The sequence below is a fragment of the Ictidomys tridecemlineatus genome, chromosome 6, assembly GCF_052094955.1.
Source record: "Ictidomys tridecemlineatus isolate mIctTri1 chromosome 6, mIctTri1.hap1, whole genome shotgun sequence".
Classification (NCBI taxonomy): domain Eukaryota; kingdom Metazoa; phylum Chordata; class Mammalia; order Rodentia; family Sciuridae; genus Ictidomys; species Ictidomys tridecemlineatus.
Genome location: NC_135482.1, coordinates 138,072,617 through 138,091,456, shown reverse-complemented (window position 1 = coordinate 138,091,456; position 18,840 = coordinate 138,072,617). Strand labels below are relative to the sequence as shown.

At 35.5% G+C, this 18,840-nt stretch overlaps 1 long non-coding RNA gene across 1 annotated transcript in view; it reads right to left on the bottom strand.

Moving 5' to 3' along the window:
- Nucleotides 1–3,588: 3,588 nt before the first annotated feature.
- Nucleotides 3,589–18,840, bottom strand: part of LOC120888663 (uncharacterized) — a 114,374-nt gene continuing 99,122 nt past the window's right edge. The window contains exon 3 of the long non-coding RNA XR_013423325.1: nucleotides 3,589–3,719. This is a non-coding gene — a long non-coding RNA (uncharacterized LOC120888663). The remainder of the gene's footprint in view (nucleotides 3,720–18,840) is intronic.

The following is an 18,840-nucleotide window of genomic DNA, read 5'->3' as shown; positions in this document are numbered from 1 at the left end:
TCTCTTGGTGCTTTCGATATTTTTTCTTTGTCTTTATATTTCAAAAGCTTGATTATGATGGTGAATTTCTGGAAAAGAAGAAATCAAATTATAAATTATCTCTGACTACTGATGACATATTCCACACTTAAAAGACCCAATGAACTCCAGTAGAAAACATCTAGAGTTGATAAACAAATTTGGCAGAGTAGCAAAATACAAGCTCAACATACAAAACTCAATAGTTTTCCTATACTCCAATAATGATCTGCTGAGGAAAAAAATCAGAAAAACAATGCCATTTGCAATCACTTAGAAAAGTACTTGGGGATAAATCTAACCAAGTAGATGAAAAACCTCCACAACAAAAATTATAGAACCCTGAAAAAAATAAATAAAAAGAATTTAGAAGATGGAAAAATCTCCCATGCTCTTGGATGGGAAGAATTAATCTTGTCAAAATGGCCATGTTACCAAAAGTGATCTGCAGAGTTAATGCAGTTCTCATCAAAATACCAGTGACATTTCTTGCACAGAACTAGAAAAAAAAACAGTCCTAAAATTCATATGGAAGAATAAAAGACCCAGAATAGCCAAAGAAATACTGACTCAGAAAGTGCAGGCTGGAGGCATCAAAATTCCTGATCTCAACTGTTCTATAGAAATACAGTAACAAAACCAGTCCAGTATTGAGTTAAAAACAGACAAGAAGACCAACGGGAGAGAATAGAAGACATAGATACAAATCCACATAGATACCATAATCTGATTCTTGACAAAGTTTCCAAAAACATGCATTAGAGGAAAAAAAATAGCCTTTTTTAGCAAATCATGCTTGGAAAACTGGATATCCATATGTAGAAGAATGAAACTATATTTCTCACCCTGCACAAAAATCAACTCAAAGTGGATGAAAGACCTAGGAATTAAACCAGAAACACTGTAACTCTTAGAAGAATAAATAGGCTGAAATCTCCAACATATTGGTTAAGGTATAACATACTTAATAAGACTCTAAGAAATAAAACCAAGTATCAATAAACGGAATGGCAGGCTGTGGTTATGGCTCAATGGTAGAGCGCTTGCCTAGCATGTGTGAGGCCCTGGGTTTGATCCTCAGCACCACATAAAAATAAATAAATAAACAAAATAACGGTATTATGTACAACTAAAATATTTTTAAAATAAATATTTTAAAAATTAAGTGGAATGGCATCAAATTTGAAATCTTCTGCATAACATAAGAAACAATTTATAACATGAAGAGAGAGCCTCCAGAATGAGAGAAAAATCTTTGCTTAGCTACTCTTCTGACAGGAGTATAGTATGGAGAATATATAAAAACTCAAAACAACACCAAAAAAGAAAAAAATTAACCCAATTAATAATGGGCTAATGAACTAAATAGATATATCTCAAAAGAAGAACTACAAAAAAAATTGAATAAAAGATATGTATGAAAGAATGTTCAATATCCTTAACAATTAGTGAAGAAAAAATCGAAAATAAGATTTCATCTTGCTCTAGTTAGAATGGCAATCATTAAGAATACAAATAACAATAAATTCTGATGAGGATGTGGAGGAAATCATACACTTTTACATTATTGGTAGGACTGGAAATTAGTACAACCACTTTGGAAAGCAGTATGGAGATTCCTCAAAAGAGTAGGAACAGAACTACCACATGACCCAGCTTTCCACTCCTTGGCACTTATCCAAAAGAGCTATCAGCATATTAAATTAATATTCGTACACCAATATTTATAGCAGTGCAATTCACAATAGCCAAGTTATGGAACCAGGCTAGTTGCCTGTCAACAGATAAAGGGATAAAGAAAATGTGGCATATATATACACACAAGGTAATTTTATTCAGCCATAAAGAATAAACCTATAATGTTTTCTGGTGAAAAGATAGAATTTGAGAACATCCTGCTAAATGAAATAATCCAGACAACAAGTACTTTCTCTCATATGGAGAAGCTAGAAAGCTAGGGGTGGGGAGGGGTGTGGTTTAAAAAGGGCAGCATCTCACAAAAATAGGAGAAAATCAACTCAAAGTGGATGAAAGACCTAGGAATTACAGAAGTAGTAGCAGAAGTAGATTGAGAAGGAGGGAAGAAAGGAGGGCATGGGAAGTACTGGGGAATTAAATCTATCAAACTGTGCTATGGCCATGTACAAATATCCTACAAGGAATCCTGCTTATATGTGTAATTCTAATGCACTAATTGGGATAATACTAATACTAATAATCATAGAAGGGAGATCAGTAGAGCATAGAACAATCAAATCAGGTGAAGAGGAGGGGAAGGAAGTGGAAGGTACTGGGGAATGAGATTAATCAACTTATGCTATGTGGATATACAGATACGGCATAGTGAACCCCTCTATTATGTATAATTATATTGTGAAAATAAAAAATTAAAAAATAAAGTGAAATTGAAGAGAAAATTTATTTAAGCTTATCCTCCTTGGGGTTCACTCAGCATCCAAAATATGTAGGTTTGTCTTTTGACAAACATAGAAATTTTGTAGCCATTATTTCTTTAAGAACATTCCATTCCTGCCTTTCCCCCTTCTCCTTGTACATTTCTAAAAATACAAATGTTATATTTTTTGTAGTCCTACAAATCTTGGAGTCTCTATTCAGTGTTTAATCAATTTTCTCTTTTGTTAAGACTGGGTAATGTGTTTTCTTTAATTATTTTACTCTAAGTAATGGAAGAATTCAGAAGGCAAACACTGTTTTAATACTTCTATTGCTAACTATGATTTTTTAAAAAAGAGCTAAGTAGGGAAATCCCTAAAAGAAGAATATAAAAAAGTATTTGATAAAACTGCTTTTAAGAAGAAAAAAAATGTTGATGAATATCTCATCCCTCCTCAGTGGTTAGGGTTGCATTGTTATTTCTGAATAATACTTTTTAATATTTACATTTTTAAATCTATGATTAGTGTCACTTAGTGAATCACACAACAAAATATAAGCCAACGAATTATATGATGTTCTGAACAAACATAAGTCATGTCAGGAAAACAAAAGAAAAATGGAGTCAGTCTAAGGGACAAAGAAAATCCTAGGGAAGCAGATGAAAGGTTGTACAAACTCACAATCTCACAATTACATAAGTATAAGCAGAAAGGTGGCAGATAAACAAAGACTTAAAGGAAGCAAATGAACAAGTCAAAGGATATCCAGGAAAAGAACATTCTAATGCCAGGGAATAGCTATGGCAGAAATGTTAAGGTGAGACTATCTGGCATATTCAAGGGACATCAAGAGGCCATCATGGCTAGAATGTCCTGAATATAAAGTGGAGATGACATAAGAGAATTTGGGGGTCAGGTGTTGGAAAGACTCATGGAACAATGTCATTGTAGATGGAATCTTTTCAGGACTTTGAGCAAAAACATGGCATGAGACACATTTTGTCTACTGTGTTACACTGGGAAGAATCTATGGTAGAAGTACAGACACATGGAGTCAAGCAATGGTGACATGTCATTTTGTATCAGAAATTGCGTTTAGTTTTAAGGGGGAAACCAAAAAACAGTTGTGCAAGCATACTTATATTTATTCTTTTATATTTATAAAACTCTGCATTATGCCACTTAAGGTGGCATGGTGGTTCTATGTCCATCAGGGAACCAGACTCTTTTCCTTACCTTTTATTCTACTATTATGATCCAAGATTTATCTGCTGGTGCTCCAGCTATCAGGTCTGAATTGCAAGACTACAATAAAGAGGAAAGAAGAACAAAGGGCTTACACCTACTCTCTAGGAAGGCAGCTTTCCTAATATTCTTTCAAGAGGGACAATGACCATTTCATTTATCAAATCTAAATCTAAGGAAGCCTGAAAAACAATCCTTTAGCTGTACAATTTGCCTCTGTTTTCATATCTTGGAGAAAAGGAAATAGATATTAGGAGGCATCTAGTTTCTTCTACCACATATTCTGCTTTATCATTGTGTTTACACTATCTTTTATAAATTTTACATTGATTGGGTTTCAAGTTTCCAGTTCTGTAACAGATGAATCCTAAAAGGTTATTCTAACAGGGATGCTTTCAGAAACTCCTTAAATTTTTTTCACATTTTGGTAGATTGAAAATTTGTACCAGTTTCTTAACTTGTCCTGTACTAACATCATTTGCCATTTAACTTGAAAATTCAACTTTATAGCGGTCTTCCGCTCACTCTCTGATCAAGTCTTTGCCAATGGCCTGGGATCCAGAGCTTTTGTGTCTGCTTCTCCTCTTTGATCTTGCTGTCATCTTGAGAACATGCTTTTGCTGAAAAAGGTTAGAAACATGTACCAAGCAGAGTCACTTTAGCCTCCTGAACTGAGGAAGTGCACACAGGCAAATGGCCAGTGGATCTCCAAAGGGATGAACAGGCCAGTCAAGATCAGGAGTGCCTAACATTCCCAGCTGATCCCAGATACCTGTGCATAGCCCTTGCTTTTACATATCACTGCCATTTAGTTTGTTGTTGTTGTTGTTGTTGTTACTTCTAAAGCATTATTGGGACAATTGATAATTAATATATCTGTGATTAGTATCCCTTCTTTTTCTTTTTAATCTTTGGCATGTTTCATAACTTTTATTTGAAATATTTATGGAGATGATGTTAGATTTACAGACTTATAAGAAACAATGCAGTCAGAGTTCAAGCGCTCTTTATCCAGTTTTTCCCAAAGGTAGCATTTTACAAAACTACTATCACAACCAGGATATTGACATTGGTAAAAACCCACTGATTTTATGTGTAAATTCCAGCTTTACTTGTGTTTTCATGTATGTGCCTACGTGTATGTGTATATTTAATCCTATGTAACTTTATCACATGTATAAGTTCACGAATCTACCACCATTCTCAAGATATTGGAGAGTTGCATCATCCCAAGGACCCTTGATGTTATAATGTCTACCTCCCTCACCTCTTCTCATTGCCATCTCTGACTCCTGGAATCCACTAATCTGTTCGCCATTTCTAAAAATTTTGTCATTTCAAAAATGATATCTCTTATTTTCAATAATGAAACAAAAATATCCCTTGTAAAGTATTTATGTGGTTAAATCAATTGATAAAGTTGATACTTTTGTTCACATTTTGATCTCATTCATTCACTTTTAAAATTTCTCAAATTATTCCTATAAACACATCAGTGGATACATCCTGTTTGTGACATATAATGAAAAAGAAAAAAATATATCTATTTTTTACATAGTTGGTTAAATATCGGTTCTGTTGCTTGTGCAAATACCCAAAGGTTATCAGTTTTTCTTCCTATTAGCCTTTTGTGTGCTCCCTAAAAGGATATTTTTCCCTTTTCTGCATCCACAAAGGTAACAAATTGCATGCCATTAAAACAAGAAAAATAAAAAGGATGCAAGACATATTTCATATTGAGAATTTAAAAACATATAATATAATTTAATAGTCAAAAAATGAGAGATTGAAAACTCAGTATAATACTACTACTACCTCAAAGATCAAATTGCATACATTTGCATAGAAACAACATAAATTCCTGAAGGGTTTTATGAAAAAATTTGAGGGCGGCTCTTTAACAAAACCTGCCTATAATATTTAAAATGCTAAGCAGCTTTCTTCTTTAGAGTTTTGAAACTCTTCCTTTTTGCTTTTGGGTTCAACAGATTAAAAGGCAGTTTGGTCATTAAATATCTTTGAAGATAGTTATCTGCAGATTTGACTTTGGGGTACAAATATAAGGGAACAATTTGTAACCTGGGAAGATGGTGGTATTGAAGAGTAATATTTGAACAAGAATTGCTGGAGGAGAGATTTCCTACTCCAGACAGGCATCAATAGCAGATGGTGAGACCTACTGGGAAATAAGAACAAGTATTGGGAAAGGGAATACTGTATCATGGCAAATATAAGATCTGATGCAGCAGAAATCTCTCTCTGGAAGCTGAAGTTAAATTGCCCATTAATGTTTTATAAACACATTTTTATGGAAGAGCTAAAAATTTATCAGAAAACAAGGCATTTTGGATAGCAAGATTTGTGCACAAATTTCTCAAGATCTGCTGGGCAATAGGGTAGTTCTCTTTATTGTATAAAATGTGCAAGTTTGGGGGGGAGTTTAAGTTGTTTGAATGCAGCATTGAGTAAAATGTTTGAATGCTATACTAAAAAAAAAGACAACACGCTTTCAAAGGAATAGGTTTACTTTTCCTAAACTATACTTTCTAAATGTATTAAATGTCATAATTTATTGTAAATATACAGAAATAAACTTGTTCCAATCGATATTTTTGTTGTACATATAAAATCATTTTTAAATAAGATAAAAACATGATAATTAATTTTTCAACAAGAACTGAAAAATCCAAGCACCTTCATATAGTCACACACAAACACAGAAAAATACATATACACAAATACACTTCCAAGTATAATTGTTCTGTTTAATATCTTAAATATATTCAAATAGGTTTTAGAATTGAAGGGAGTTATCCATGATTTTATTTTAAAAACCCACTATTTATTAAGTGTCACATGAGCTAGCTGGTACCAATGAACCAAAATATATATGATTGGCTAGCATTAAGTTTTTGATAGATTGATTAGAACATTTGGGCTAAACACTAAAAAGTAAAATTAAATATAAAAATATTTAAAATTAATCAGGAAGCATGTGTGAAATACAAATATAATCTAACAAGTATTTCAAGCATCTGTTATACATATAAAATGGATTTTCTATGAAACCAAGAAGAATTCAATATGCCATGTTTACTGAAACATGAGATATACCAGAACTATGAGTGATACAAAAAAAACCCTTACAAATAAGTCTATACACAAAATTAATATACATCTTAAATACTGTTGTGGGCTAAATTGTGTGCCCCAAATTCACATATTTAGAGTCATCACTGCAGAACCTCTGAATGTGACTATATTTGAAGATAAGGTCTTTAAAGAAGTAATTAAGGTTAAATGGGGGGGAATTAGAATTGTTTTTAATCTGTTATGGCCTGTGTCCTCATGAGAAGAGAACATGAGGGAGAAAAGGGAAATAAAGAAAAGGTGGCCTTTTGTAGCCTAGAAGGGCCTCAGAAGAAATAATGCCTGCAAACACCTTGATCTTGGAATTCTAGTCTCCAAAATTGTGAAAAAATAAATTTCTGTTGTTTAAAGCACCTAGTCTATGGTGCTTTGTTATGGTTGTGCTCACAAACAAATACAAATATCATAGAAAAAAATTAAATAATTTTAATATAAGAAAGCCAATTCTTTATTACTGTCATATGTATACCTTAGGAAAAAAAATATTCCTTTAATATAATATTATAACCAGTGTTTTGTTTAGGCACAACTACCTCTTCTATGAAATTTGTGTGCATATAAGTTATTCCTCTTACATCCTCTTCTCACCCAGCCCCATTCTGTGCCTCCTAGGTAGCAGCAAGATGTGTCATTATCAAAAAGAATAGCACAATAAGTCTAAACCAAAGTAAGTTCATGGATTTGATAGACTTAAAAATCTTTCCATGATTTCTAAAACTCCCTTGGAGGGACTTTCTCCTTTCTTAATGAGCCAGTTGTTTTCATTAACCACTAATTACTTTTTCTAAGCATAGGGGTATATGTGACAAAGATGATGAAATTACATGGGAAAATATTATACTGATAATTGGAAAATATTATACCAGCCAAAAATAGCAAGCATTCAGGAGATTATTACTTTAAGTTTGTAGAAAATTAACGCATTAGTCTTGAGGTATCATTACTATACTATGAAAACTGAAGACAACATTCAAACACATTATTTTAAAAGGCAGGTCACCAAATGCCACTGTATGAGATCTCTATTAAAGCATAATTTAAACTTCATTGATTATTAAGGTTTAGTAAAAATAAATTTACCACACTCTATTTGTCAAGCATCAGAGTGTCACTGTGTTAATTTATTTATTCAGTACGCACTGGGCTTTTGACCATCATCCTCTCTGATAGGTACAAAGTCAATTTCGTGCTATGTATCTCAGACTGTATGAGATAAACAATTATTCAAAACACTTCCCAAAACATACCACACTTTAGATAAAGAGGAAACCTGGAAGCTACTATTTGGCTGAATTTTCAATCCTCCAGAAAACTTTTTCACCTGTGAGGTTGTAAGAGTCATAAAATTTCTAGCGACAGGCATTTAGGAAGTTCAGGTTGCTGATGACTGTACTCTGGAAGTGTTCACATAAACACAAAAGACATGTAAATTGTAGCCATTTTAAAGAGTCAGCACAATGGTAAATACTTCAAATTAACCTGAAGATAGATCTATCTGCACTAAGGGAATCTGATAGCAATCAAAGATCTTCATTGATGATTCAGAGCTAAAAGTTCCTAGATTCTGCTTTCTCAGCAGTATATTCTCAAACCAGTAGACTAATAAAAGTGGATCAGGAAAACACTCGTTTATTTGCAAAGCTAGAAGACTGGAAAATGCATTTCTATGTCCTCAAATTCTAGCTTGAGTCAGATATTGGTTTAACCTTTAGACTTCTTATATTGTTTTTTAGAACTCACTATGTCAAGGCATTCTGAAGAGAATTAAAAAGCGAACTTGGTGAATGTTCTAAAATAGCATTTGAAAAAAGAAAACAAGGAGAGAGATTTAAAAAGACAGAAACAAATACATGTGTAGAAACTAGTCTGTTGAAAAAAAGTAAACTGTTGAGTTAATAATGCCATCCGTTTAGTTCGGGGAATGTTAATAAATCAGTTTCTTGATTTCACATAGAGAAAACTAATGGTTTATTACTGACTCAAAACTTGTTGCTTTGGCTCTCAGCTGTCCATTTGCACACATGAAGGATCAGAGATCTTCGTTGACAGTGAGGGCTCCTGATTCAGGGTATATCGGTTCAAATCCCAGTGTGGCTGGCTATCTACCTTTGGAAATTTAGCTTAAGGCTCAGTTGCCTCATCTGCTAAAGGAGAAATTAATGACTCCTCATAGCCTTGCTGCAGAATTACATAATCTGCTTCACAGAAAGTCTGATATAAGTAAACACTAAATAAATGGTAGCCATTATTATTTAACAATCCAACCCACAGCCAATTCATACAGGAAGTAAATAATGACAAAAATCCCCTAACAAAACAAAACCTTACAGTGTAGAGATGTTTAGGCTTAAGATATATATATTTGACACTACAAAATGGCTTAAATGGATCTAGAATTTTTCGGATGTACTCTTAATAATAAAATATCCTGATGAAATGGCTTGATTAGGAAATAAGGGGGTGGTTTTACACCAAGGAAGGCAGTATAGAAACATCTCCTATAATACAACTCTTGGAAGAAATTATTTCTATGGGTGAAAGTTCTAAAATTGTATCTTAGCCTATATGAATTCTGAATCCTTTCTTTGAGTTTCAATGTTAGTGATTATACATTTTATTTTATAATAAGTAATTCACTCTTTTTCAGCTTTCTGGATCTCCCCCAATTGATCCTTTTCCTTTACTACAGATGTTATCTGATGATTTTACTCCCTCTTTCCAGAATATTTGAAATACATAAGAAAGGAAAAAAAAAAACAAAAACAAATTAAGAGCTCTCTTTTCAAATTAGCTATCAACTCTTAATACAAAGCCAGTGTGTGTGTATAATAAGTCTAAAGGTTAAACCAATATCTGTTTGTGTGTATGTGTGTGTGTGTGTGTGTGTGTGTGTGTGTGTGTGTGTGTGTGTGAAGGAGAGAGAGAGAGAGAGAGAGAGAGAGAAACGGAGAGAGAGAGAGAGCGAGAGAGAGAGAGAGAGAGAGAAACGGGGAGAGAGAGAGAAAGACAGAGATGGTATTTAATGATTTTTTAAAAGCACTGGGAGAACTATTCAATGTTTTTGCTTCAAGAAAAATTTAGGGCAGCTGTGGAGGCTGGAACCCAGGGAGAATGAGGTAAGATTCCAGGTGCTCTCTTTGGCTGCCAATTCTGTAAAACAGTATTGTATTAAAATAAATAAATAGATAGATGAATAAACACCGCTCTTTTAGTTACCAAGGAGGCAGGTTTTGGAAAAGATGTGCAAAACCACATATGAGTACCCATGCAACTCAGTTTTTAATTTCCTGTCTTGTGCCTGTCAGTCTGATGGGTGTCTGCAAGATGACTGCCAAGTTGTCCTGGGCGTAACTGGAGCAGGAGAATCTGAAGAACATTGAACTGGTATCGCTTTACTCATTCTTTCTTGTCCTTATTGTCCTTCAAGTCTTAAGAGCACTTTTTGAAACTCTTGACAGCAAAGTCGCTACTTTAGATTAGGCAACAGATGAGTAAACACTCTCACCAAGAGAAATTGTTCAAAATGAACTACATTACCAGAAAGATAGCAGATATGGTATTAACGGTTGCTTTCTAGGGAGACCAATAGAGTAGAGGAAGGAGATTGAGAAGTATGGATGAAAGGAGGGCATAGGGAATTATTGGGGAACAAAATCTACCCAATCATGTCATGTCCACTTATTAATATATCACAATAAATTCTATTGATATACCTTCTATTATTATTATTATTATTTCATCAATGCACTACTTGAAATGAAAGTAATGATAATAATAAAAGGGAGATGAGCAGAGTAGAGCAATTGGATCATGGAGTGGGGGAGGGAAGGAAAAGGGAAGATATTGGGAAATGAGGTTGATCAAATCATGTTATATGCATGTATGAATAAGGCATAATGAATCCATCCTATTATTATATGTAATTATAATGCACCAGTTTAAAAAAAGATTCCCTTCTGTCCATATGTTAACTTTAAGATTCATTACTTTTCAATACAGGAAATTCTGATACCCTAGATCCAAAAAGATAAGATCTTGGGATTTGAGGTAGAAAGGATACAAATATGAGAGCAATAAAGCATGGGTACCTCTGTATTAATTTCCTGAGGCTGTCATAGAAAGTACCACCCACTGGGGGATCTAACACAACAAAATTGTATTCTCTTGCAATTCTGGAGACCAGAAGCCTCAAATCATGGGTCAGCTTAGCATTGTATCCCTGTTCTGGGTTGGTCAGCTTTTCATTACTGTGACAAATACTTGAGTAAAACAACTTAGAGAAGGAAAGACTTATTATGGCTCACAGTTTCAAAGGTTTGTCTTTTGTCAAAGGACTCCACTTCTTAGAGCCTGAGGAGAGACAACATCATGGCAGAAGGTTGTTGTGGAGGAAACTTCTCAGCTCATGGAAGGTGGGGAGGACAGAGGCAAGATATATGCCTCAAGGGCACCCACCCCCCAAGGACCCACTCCCTCCAACTAGGTTCTAATTCCTATAGTCCTCTAGCTTCAACTAATAACATCAAAATATTAATCTGTTAATGGATTAATTATTGGATGAGGTCAGAACCTTCATGATCCAGTCATTTTCCAAAAGCCCCACCACTGAACATTGTTACACTGAGGACCGAGCCTCCAATACTTAATCCTTTGGAGAAAATTTTAGATCCAAACCATAATAGAGACTCTCAGCCTCTTTTTACCTTCCGGTGGAGATCATGAATCCTTGGTTTTCCTGGTCTTGCATCTGCATTGCTGCAATCTCTGCCTTTGCATGGACATGGGCTGTCCCTGTGGGTCTCTACGTCTGTTTCCAGATATTCCTCTCTTTACAGGAAGAGCAGTCATATTGTATTAATGAGCCTCTTGTATGTTATATCTACAATGACCTTCTTTCCAAATAAGGTCACATTCTGAGGTGCTGGGGACTAGGATGTCACCATTCGTTTTTGGACAACACAATTCAGTTTATAACAGCATGTTAGGAGGGAACCTTAGAGGTCAGGCTGGGGAGCCAGGATAGGGAATTGACAAGCCAGAGGGTGCCAGCCCTTGTGGTATTTCCCAGATAGCAGAACATCACCAACCAACACCTGAAGTTTGTAAATGAGAAATACCACCAAGCTGTAGCATGCAGAAAACAGGATTGCTAGAGGAATATCATAACCAAATCTAAAATTGGAATAAAAAAAGAAAGGGGGATAAAGTTGCAGACATTAATTGGAACAGGCTTATTAATTATTAATTTTGGGAAGTACATCAACCTTAGATAATTGAATGTCAGGATATACACATTGGGAATTTAGTCAGTTTGGGTATCGATGAATAGATTGGTATTTGCTTATTGTTAATATTTTGTTGTTAGGTAAGTAGCCTGGAATGATGTTGAGAACAAGATGTAGACTCAGTTGCTTGGGATGAAAAACTGCTCTATCCCTTCTTAGCTATGAATCCTCACAGAACCTATAAAAAACCTTCCTGTGTCTAATTTTCCTTATCCATAAAATGAGTACCTGACACTATTATTGTGAAAATTAAATGATTTCACCTGTGGAGTGTGTTCATATAAATCAATTATTATTTTATTTTAATTTAAGCAGTAGCTCATTTTTGTAAATAAAATTATTGAATTACATTGAATTAAATATAACTACAATGACTGTACATTATTGAGTTCTATTTCAACTTAAAAATTCTCTTTAATTTTTTGAAGGGAGGAGAGGAGTACTGGAGATTTAATCCAGCAGTGCTTAACCAAATCCCCAGCCCTTTATATTTTTTATTCTGAGACAGGATCTTGCTAAGTTGCTTAGAGCCTTGCTAAATTGCTGAGGCTGGCGATCCTCCTGCCTCAGGCTCCAGAGCCACTGGGATTAGAAGCACATGCCACCACACCGATTATTACTTTCATTTTTGAAGGTAGGTTTCTTTTTTTTTAAGAAAATAGCTTTTTTTTTGCATAGTTCCAAATTACTAAAGTATTTTATTATATAGTTTCTTCATCAGAAACCAGAATATAGGAATTATTAAAATATAATTATGAATTATATTGTATTTATAGCATTTATTTAAATAGAACTTTTAAAATATTTTTGGATGTTTAACGACTTTTATTTTATTCATTTATTTACATGCAGTGCTGAGAATCAAACCCAGTGCCTCATACATGCTAGGCAAGTCCTTTACCACTAAGCCACACCCCCCAGCCCCTAAATATAATTCTTTCTTTCTTTCTTTCTTTTTTTTTTTTTTTTTTTTTTGTCATTCCAAGGATTGAACTCAGGAGCACTCAAACACTGAGCCACATCCTCAACCCAAATTTGTATTTTAGAAACAGGGTCTCATTGAGTTGCTTAGTGCCTCGTCGTTGTTGAGTCTGGCTTTAAAATCTGGATCCTCCTGCCTCAGCCTCCCAAGCCGCTGGAATTACAGGCGTGCACCACTGAACTCAGCTAATTACATATTGTTGATCACTTACTAGGTGCTGATCTAGCAAGGAGAGTATGCATATTTTTTCACTAGATAAACAGTGCCACTAAGTAGACATAATATTATTTATTTCTCTCTAAGTGAGATCATTGAAGCACAGAGTGGTTAGGTAATTTGCCCAGGGTCTCACAGTTAGAAAATGGTTTAATGAGAGTGCAAACCAGTTTTGTCTGATAGTAAAATCTGTGTCCTTAATCTATTTGCTTTCCCATAAGGGTAGCTTTTCAGCCCTATTATATAGAGATTTTTTTTTAAGATGAAAATATGGTAATAAAAATTATTTTTAAAAATATATCCTTTTTGTAGTTCATTAGTCAGATAATCAATCAGAGGGCTAAAATATGCTTTGTCAACAATTTACTTCTAATATTTCTAGTAATAACATTAAATGTAATTAATTATTTCCCAGTAAAAGACTGTTCAGTTTTTTGAAAAAATTCTTTTCTTTCAGAAACATTTTTAGAAACATATTTGACAGTGATAAACTCTATTTCTATTCTCTTACAAAGTAAAGCCTTGAACTATTTAAAAAAAAAAAAAATCAGCCAAAACCCCAGAAACACTGTTTTCTTGTTTTCACTTTGACAGTGTTTACTTTTCCTCCACAAACCTGGAAGCTGCATCCTTTTACCCCTTTGTCACCTCCTCACTCCTATAGATTTGTTTAGAATGGCTCCCGACTTCTGTGTCCAAGCCTATGCTGATTAAAATGCTTTAATTAAAATTATGACTACTACGGAAAAATTATTGAGCAATTCTTCAGGATGAAAATGCTTAGCATTGGAAGCCTAATTCTGCTGTTCATGTTCATACTGAGCAATATTTTTAAAAAGGTTCACCTTTGTGTTGTGTAATATTGGATTCAGTCCCAACAGCTAGAAGGTATTGTTTTTAAAACAAGGCCAAGCAAGCAGAAAAGTTTGTACGATGATACAGATTTGATTAACTCCTAAGCAAAACAAGTTCAGCCAGGCTGGTCTGTGCAGTTATTCTAGATTGTATCCATAACTTTCTTCCAGTGCTGTATCCTTTTGAGAGAGAAAGGCTTCTGTTGTGTTCTAAAACCATTTTTGAAAGAAAGAGGCAACATGATCCTGTGGGTCAGAGGGTCTGGCAGCCTGCATTCAGAAAAACTGTAGAGATGCTGGGAAAGGAGCCAAGTTACTTACAATCGTAGTAAGCTTGCAAGAGCTGAAAAGGAGTTTTACTTAGGAACCAGTATTTCTGTTTCTTAGAAAGAATGGGGTCCTGTTTCCTTGCTGAGGAAACTCTCCACCAAGCACCATGAACATAGAAAACGTCACTGCTCCCTGTGGGAAGACTCCCCTCATTGCCTGCTTTTGCATTCCTCCCTGTCACTATTGGCAGTGCAAACACTTGGAATGACCATCTTGGGCCAACCTGGGGAATTAATTAATGTTGATGCTGCTAATCAAAGAGCAAGCTTTAACCCAGCCAGACATCCATAGGACCTACAAGTGGCCCATTTAAAACCTGCTCCTTTAATTCACAACAGCAGAAGGACAGAAAATTAATTTAGCCTGGTGCTTTTCAAACTTTAATGTGTGTATGAATCACCTTGGGATCTTTTTAAAATGCAGATTGTGATTCAGGAGGTCTGTGATTGCAGTCCAAGATTCTGAACTTCTGCTAAGCACCTAGGTGAGGTAAATATTTGGTCAACGGACCCAGCTGGGTGTTAGTCTCTTTTCTTCTCTTTTCCAGGCAAGACCAAAACTTTGCCACACTGGTCAGATGAAAACCCGCCATAGCCAGGCATGGTGGTGTATACTTATAATCCCAGAGGCTCAGGAGGCTGAGGTAGAGGGATAGCAAGTTCAAGGGCAGCCTCCACAACTTAGATGCTGTCTCAAAATAAAAAAATAAAAAGGACTGTGGATGTGGCTCAGCTGTAGAACAAACAGCTTTGGGTTCAATCTCTAGCACCATTAAAAAAAAAATTGAAATCATAATTCCAAAGATATTGTTAACAGATTGGACCTCTTTTTACTAACAACTCAAGTCAAATTCAACAAACATTTATTGAGGATTAAATTTATTCTTTTAGTTAAACTGCATCTTACGTGAAATAATTTACTGCCATTTTCCCTGTCACAAAATGGCTTTGTATGGTTCAATATGACTGCTTTTGGTCTTCTATAATCCCTTGTTTAATATTTTTGAGCTCTTGTAATATTTTTGAGCTCTGGAGGCCATATTCATATGTAGTCAAGTAAAGAAGCTTCACATTAGATGTCCTATGCTAGGTTCAAGGTTACCTTAAACAATTGTAAAGGTGGTTTCTGCCCATGAGCAAGTACACTTTGACCAAACTCAGATTTTTTGGTATGTTTGGGACTCCTTATATAGGTTGGAGGTTCTCAACCTGGAAAGAGAAAGATAGAACAGCCCCGGGAACTTTATCTAAATATACTATACACACACACACACACACACACACACACACACACACACACACACATGCATTCGCCCCGGTTTACCCCACCTCTCAACAAATTCTGATGGACAACGTGCTTTCTCCAAAATTTTACACTCCCTTAATGCATCACTCTGCTACCATTGAGAACTGCAGTTTTAGAGTCCTGCACTCAGGCTACCATCCCCTTAACAGTGTATTGGCTCCAATGATGGCTCCCACATCATGTGTCCACCCAGAACCTGTCAATGTGAACTTATTTGGGAAACCATGCCTTTGTAGATATAATTATGCTAAGGATATCAAGATGAGCTCATCCAGGATTATCTGAGTGGAACCTAAATCCAATGTCAAAATGTCCTCATAAGAGACAGAAAAGGAGAAGACTCAGACATAGAGGCGAGAGGTCATGGGAAGATGAAGTCAGAGGCAGAAGCCATGCTGACAAGGAATGCCACAAGCCATCAAGAGTTGGGAGGGACAAGGAAGGGTCCCCCCTTGGAGCCTCTAGAGGGAGTATGGTGCTGCTGATGCCTTGAATTCAGATTTCTGGCCTTCTGATCTGTAAGAGTTCCTGTTGTTCAAAGTTACCACATTTATAGTAATTTGTGATGGTGATTATAGGAAAGTAAAACCATAGTAATTGAGACAGAGCCTTAATTATTATTTTCTTTTGGCCAAAGGATGATAGTTATATGATTCTAGACTAAGGAGAGTGAAAGTCCTCAAGAAACATAGTTTCTTATTGTCTGTGTGACACCAGAAAGGTCACTGAACCACTTTTACTCTTTGCTCTTATGAATTCCAAATGACATTGTAATCTACTAAATTTAAATACTTACCATGTGATGCTAAATATTCTCTAAGAATGCAGTCTAATGGAGTAACAGACACTAATGAACATAATTCAGTATAGTTAAAGTTACGATTAGTAACCTAAAGGAAGTCTATACTCTTGTGAAAGCCAGAAGAAATAGCAAAGATGGCTGAGACAGAGGTCAGGAAAGGTGACATTTGGATTGAATGTGCCAATTGCTGAAGGGATGGAAATAGAAGGAAGAATATTCCTTCGTGAGAAATAGCATGGACATCAGAAGGCAGAGGGAGAAGGACACTTGGTACATTTGAGACAAGTCTATTATGGGGTTGGTAAGAAAGCAAGAGGGACAGTGATGTATCACAGGTCAGAGTGGCGAAACACATATGAGGACCTGGGTGTTTTGTTGTTTGGCCGTTTTAGTTTCTCTATGTTTTGTTTTGTTTTGAAGTGGGATCTCACAATTTTGTCAAGGCTGACCTAGAACTTCTGAGCTCAAGTGATCTCCTGTCGTCTCCCAGAGAGGCCTCCTGCAAGGTAACATTGGTGAACTATCAGGTGCAGCTCAATAGACTGAGAAGAAATATAGGCAAGAGCAAAGAGTTTGGTGGAAATCATGAAAAATATAGAAATGAAGCAAACCAATAATCAGCCTGTTAGCTGGAGAATTAGCTCTAGAGAAAAACTGTATGGAATATTTATCTACTCTGAATTATGATATTGCTATACTGGGAGAATGGAAAGGTTGTAAAGTTGCTTTTATGAGGCTGGAGGGGGAAAGTCAAGAAATAATGACTGTAACTGAAAAATCAACAGAAATATAAGAATATTATTTAGTGACACTTTGTTGAAGATATAAAATAACCAGTTTGAAAAGTGAAAATGTTTACTTTTGGGATGAGGAAAATGGAGATGGGGAAAGAGTTTGGAAAATTTTCTCTCTCTCTCTCTCTCTCTCTCTCTCTCACACACACACACACACACACACACACACACACACACACTTTATAACAAATCTGCAGATCTTTTAGGATTCTTTAAATCTTTAAGAAGTGAAAAATTAACTGAGTGCTGTGTCACATGCCTGTAATCCCAGCGGCTCAGAAAGCTGAGCAGGAGGATCACAAGTTCAAAGCCAACCTCAGCAAAAGCAAGGTGCTAAGCAACTCAGTGAGACCTTGTCTCTAAATAAAATACAAAATAGGGCTTGGAATGTGGCTCAGTGGTCAAGAGCCTCTGAGTTCCATCCCCAGTACCAAAAAAAGAAAAAGAAATGAAAAATAAATGAAGGAAGGAAGGAAGGGAGGAAGAAGAGAAAATAGTAGAGAAAGAAGGAAAAAGTGTCCATTGAATTTTCAAAGTGATGTCTTTTCTTTAAACTGAGGCACCAAACTGCTTAAAGATGAGCCTGGTGGGTACTGTGCCCACAGCATATCTTGTGATATCAGTCTCTGGTGAGAGGCAGAGCCTTGTTCCTCTAAGTGTGGCAACTGGTCACTTGTTTCAGAATTGGCTAGTGTTAGTATTTAGGTCCTGAGTGCTTTCCTTGTAATGAATCTGAATATTTAGGAGACCCAAACTTTAAACGAACTCACCAGATAATTCTTCAATCCGCTAAAGTTTCAGCACAGCCTTACCCAAGTAACTAAAGAGTATTTTTAAGATATCCAGCCCCTCTCCTGACACACATGCCTGTTCCAATTCAGTAGGTCAAGTCAGGGTTGAATACATTCCCTTGTAAAAGTTCACCGGATGCTTCTAATAAGGTCTGTTGCTGAGGAATTCCAGGGCTGTCAGCCTCGTCCTATTACCACATCTGTTTTGGAGACTAGACAGTAAAGAGATGTGGCTGTGTCTTTGAAAATCTGGAGCAGACAATTCTCTCCTCTGTGGCAGAAACACAATCGGCCTCTTTGTCTCTGAGCCTTGGCTTATGTTGGCAGACTTGTACCAACTATTTTAACATGGCTCTTCATTCACTTATTGTCACTTCATTAAGAACCCCAATGTCCACAAATACCTTTTAAGTTATATCTGGATAATATGTTCCAATAAGTGTTGGAACTATGAAAAGGATTATTTTGTAGCTCTTAGATGTTTTATTGTAAAACGTAAAAAAAAAACAAACCCTTAAAACTTATATTCTCTCCCAGCCTAGAGTTTTGAGTACATTATCACTTAGTACAAATTAGTATCTTTTAGTTTTGCAAAATGCCAATCAAATGAGGAAATAATTAAAATGCTCTTTCTTGGCTAGCATGGTAGTGCATGTCTGTAATCCCAGCAAT